Raw genomic sequence first — 4,816 nt, forward strand, 5'->3', positions numbered from 1 at the left:
GTATTCCTATAATGAATGCCTCAGTCTTGATAAAGGAGGTTCAAAGAATGTATTCGTCATCTCCAAAGAGAAGCCGCACGCACCAGAGGCTTTGTTAAGAATTTATTTGATTGCGTCAGCTGACCTTTGCGTGCGTGTACGTTAGCGCTCACGTGGAACTGATCTCACACTACGGTTCTGCCGCAACACTTCCTACTCCCATTGCGCGTTGCCCTAAAAGTTTCCTTCTATTGGATAAATTCCACTCCTTCATAATGAGCAAATGGTTCTTAACATTTAGCTGTAAAAACTATTATCTGCAAAGAAAGATCATGGACTGGCTACTTATATTGTCGCAGATTTTCTTTTTTATAAAGGAACATGAAAGATTTCAGTCGGAATAAACTGCTCGTTTATTAAGGGGCAGAATCCTGACAGTAAGACATCAAATGGATACAACACTCGTTATAATCGTTTTCATTATAGATGTTCATCTAATCTGTACACCAACATATAATTCGCTGGTGACAGGAACTTGTGCATGAATGACTGCAGTAGCTGTTCATTCTCTAAATGGAAATTGTAGCCTGTAAGTAAGTTACTTTTACAGGAAATGATATCCCTCACTTAACAGACTTATTGTGCAACTGACCTTCCCATTTACAGCTACGAACACGTAATAACGCGAGAAGCGTAGTTCCGATCGACCTTGTTGTGATACGATACCACTCAAAAGTATTAGATCACTCTTGATAAAAACTATAGACCTAATTTAATTGTATGTACTCATCGTACAAACTAGACCAACGAAATGAATATTTTTTCTCTCTATCGGTAAGTACAATTCAATGTGAGTTAGATCTTAGCCTCTTCAGAGTATTCACCCTTAGCCCTCAGAACAGCTAGGGAAACTCTTGGCATTCTGGAAATAAGATTCAGTAGTTATTTGACAGGTATTACAATCCAACACCCCTGTGAATTATTCAGCAGATCTTAAACATTGGATGAACTCTCAGACAAGTTCATCCCATAAGAGCTTAATGGGATTTAAGTCAGGTGAATTATTTGGCCAAAACATATTCTTTAGTTCCTCACATTTCTCTTTGCTGCTGAAACATCCTCTGTACAATTTAGAGGCTTGTTTGGAATAACTGCAGAACAAACCCGCGACCAATAAGTCTGCCGGCCGTAGTGGCCGAGCGGATCTAGGCGCTACAGTCTGGAACCGCGCGACCGTTCCTTACGTTAGTTAGGTTTTAGTTCTAAGTTCTAGGGGACTGATGACCTCAGAAGTTAAGTCCCATAGTGCTTAGAACCATTTCAACCATTTTGAACCAATAAATCTCTTGCTCGTGGAACTGCATTGTTGATCAGTATCCTGTGATATGCTTCCTTCTTTACTTTTCCATTAATGCTCACTGTATCACCGACGTTATCACTCGCAAATCATCCTCACACCATGATCGATCCTTTACCATGCTTCATCGTTGGTGTCACATACTTTGTACGTTCTCCACGAAGTCAACTAACAAACATTGGACGATCGCGTCCGTGAATAACACCTTTGACTTTTGCTCCAAACTCCAGTTTTTATATTGCTGCACCCATTGCATCCTTTTCACCTTATTTTCTACGTGTAATGAATGTTATGTGGTCTACGCATCCCTTTAATCCTTGTTCGCGAAGTCGGCTGTGCGCTGTTGAGACCGAGATTGGAGGTCATAGCGTACTATTTACTTCTTTGCGGATTTCAGGTGCAGTAGGTTTGCTCTGACATTTACGCTGTACACTTATGAACCCATCTTCTCTGCATGATGTTACTCCGGGTGCTGTAGATCGTGAAGCACTTCCACTGGCATCAGTTTGTTGAACTGATGTAAGGTGTACACTGTTGCAGACTGGGCTACGCCTTTTTTTGTCATTATCGTCCCACTACATAGCTTTCCTGACGCAGAGGTATAATTACAGGCCGTTTCGCATTTCAGTCTCCTGCTTCTGCCCCATTATGAGATAATATAATACGAGCCTGATGAAATATACAAACACACTGCTAGATGCACGTACCCTAGCGTGAACTAATGCGAACTAATTGCTACACAGACAGCTGATCGATTGAAACCTGTTCGAATGGGACATCTTAGACGAAGGCACGTCATTGTTGTTGTACATAGATAGCCATCTGCGCCCCTCTATGCAAACAACCCGTCAAATACACAAGAGAGACGCTTAGTTCTCACTTGTTTGTACTTGTTTTACTATCGGAACAGGGATATGGTTTTAACCACAGATCGATGGTAGTGATAGGTGATCGAAAACTTTTGACTGGTAGTGTATTAGCGTAACAACATTAGATTACACCAGGAATACGGGTTTGTCTGAGCAGCCTAAAAACCTATCTTCCAAACAGTGAAAGACAGTGTGCCTAGATCATTTTAAGGGGACCACACCGTGGTTCAGGTCGAAAAAATCTACTTTCGTTGTTTATCATATTTCGATAGATTAAGGTTTTATTTAAGTACTCTGAAAAGGATTTTGCTGAAAAAAAATTTTTCGAGCATTTAAAGAGTATTTTCCTACCACGTGTGTTTATGTGCCATGCCCACTTTTCTGTCAGCCACTTTTCTGCATATATTTTAGATCTTTATATCCCCTACATTGCACGTTGGGGATTTTTTTTTACTCCCGAGTGTGTTGGCTATCCTTGGAATCCAACAGTCGGTATTCTTTTGTTTCTGCTGTTTGTAAACAACACGCTTTCGAACACGCGATTAGTTTTGTTCAAGTTTGATTGCGAGTAGTTGTTATAGAAAACTTGCAGGTATACTATGGGCAGGCAATAAGGAGAAACAGAGAAAATCTGGAGGCAATGAAGAGAGATGTTTGGGCCATATTCTTCCATAAGTCCTCTACTGATGATAAGCCATGTCATGGATTGTGTCCATCAGGAGAAAATTCGTGGTGCAAATACAATACGGCTCAAGCAAATAGAGAATCTTATTCTCACCAGCATTCTCTTCCTGCTGCTGTTATTACAGCATTAAATCTATTTTCAGAGACTTGGCTCATCCTGGCCTTCTAAGGAAATGTTTGCATGGGCAGACACAGAATCCAAACGAATGTTTCAACAGCATAATTTTGAAACGCCTTCCTGAAACTGTATTTGTAGCGTGCATGCAATAAAACTAGGAGTTCAAGATGTTGTCATTACATTAAATTGTGGTAATATTGGAAAGTATTGGGTACTGAAAAAGCTGGGAATTAATCCTGGTGAAAATATGATCACTGGGCTGCAACGTTGCTATAAAATGATGATAGTCGATGCAGACAGGTCTGCATGTAATATGGCCAAGAAACCAAGACAAACATCCAGTAACGTGAAAAAGAAGCTGGAAGACCTCCTAGAGGCCAAAGAAAGGCTACCATATGCAGCAGGACAGTTTTAATTAATTTCAAAAGTTTTTCTTTAAAGTCAATTTCCCGCAAATTAAAATTTTCAGTACATATGCTCCATTATATCAGAAACTATCATAGATAAATGAATGAAATTTTCAGAGACTCTGGAAAAAGTATGGTACTACATTCATTCATTATTTCCCATTAGGAAGTTCACAAAAAATATTTTCTGGAGAAAAACTTAATACTTTCTGATAATAAATTTAAAAAAGTATTTCTTAAAAACTATAAAATGGATAAAGTAGATTTTAGTACTGTTGACTCTATTAGCATCATGTAACATACAGTGTGACCCAAGGTGTACTCGCTTCGGCGGTACATATACTAAAATTGGAACGATACAGAGAAGATTAGCATGGCCCCTGCTCATGGGATGACACTAAGAAATGTTCCGTTTCAGCCGCGCTCGCGAGTGGCCGCTATTAACTGTTGCGCTGCACTTCCGTGTTTACATCGCTGTACTTGTGCTCCGCCGAGTCCCGTCCGTCCGTTTATCTCCGTGTTCGTTGCTGTTCCTTGTGATCTGATCGCTTTTTCTGGTCTTGCTGCTGCTACTTGGAATTTCGGTTGTTTAGCCGAAATTGCTTCGCTGGATTAACCATGGCTACAAACCTCCGGAAGAATACTCTGGTATTTGCTTTTGACAAGGAATCCCGTCATGTTCAGCCGACATCCCTGGAAATAGATGACTGGATTACACAGGTAATTGGTCTAAATTCTGAAACCGTTCATACCTGGCAACTGGATCAGGAAAAATACCGTGTTTTTGTCAAGTTAATCAGTGCTTCGACTGTTGATAAAGTGTTACGAAAGTGGGGCTATGAAGTAGATTTTGTGCATAGAAATGGTTATAAAAGTAAGGTTTCCATCTATAGAGCGGACATTCATTACAAAACCGTTAGTGTCTTGAATCTTCCCATTGAAATTGAAAATGATAAGATTAAGGAAGCTCTTTCAAACTACGGAGACGTTAAATCAATTGCAAATGAAAGATGGTCGCCTCGCTTTAAACTGCAGTGTTTTAACGTGGTCCGCTGTGTAGAGATGGACGTTAAGACGAATATTCCGTCTCACGTAACTGTTTATGGGTATAAGACACAAATTGTTTATACAGGTCAGGAAGCTGCATGTCATATATGTAACGAAACCAGCCACTTCAGACAGGAATGTCCGCGGCGAACTGTTGTTCTTAAAAGTAATTTGATACAGCGTCAGAAGCTTACCTTTAATGATCTGTTACCAAAGAATAGCCCGGAACAACTGGTTGAGGATGTTAACGCAGCGGGCCAAGCTGATGTCCCCCTTCACGATAACAGTTAATTTCCCCCGTTAACAACAAAAGGAAACCCTGTTGCCACTACTCGTGAAACTGAAACGCAACCGA

The 4,816-nt window shown here is 40.3% G+C and overlaps 1 pseudogene; it reads left to right on the forward strand.

The window, feature by feature from the left end:
• Positions 1 to 3,732: 3,732 nt before the first annotated feature.
• On the forward strand, positions 3,733 to 3,829 carry LOC124796964 (annotated as a pseudogene).
• Positions 3,830 to 4,816: the final 987 nt, after the last annotated feature.

This window comes from Schistocerca piceifrons, chromosome 4 (genome assembly GCF_021461385.2).
Source record: "Schistocerca piceifrons isolate TAMUIC-IGC-003096 chromosome 4, iqSchPice1.1, whole genome shotgun sequence".
Taxonomy (NCBI): domain Eukaryota; kingdom Metazoa; phylum Arthropoda; class Insecta; order Orthoptera; family Acrididae; genus Schistocerca; species Schistocerca piceifrons.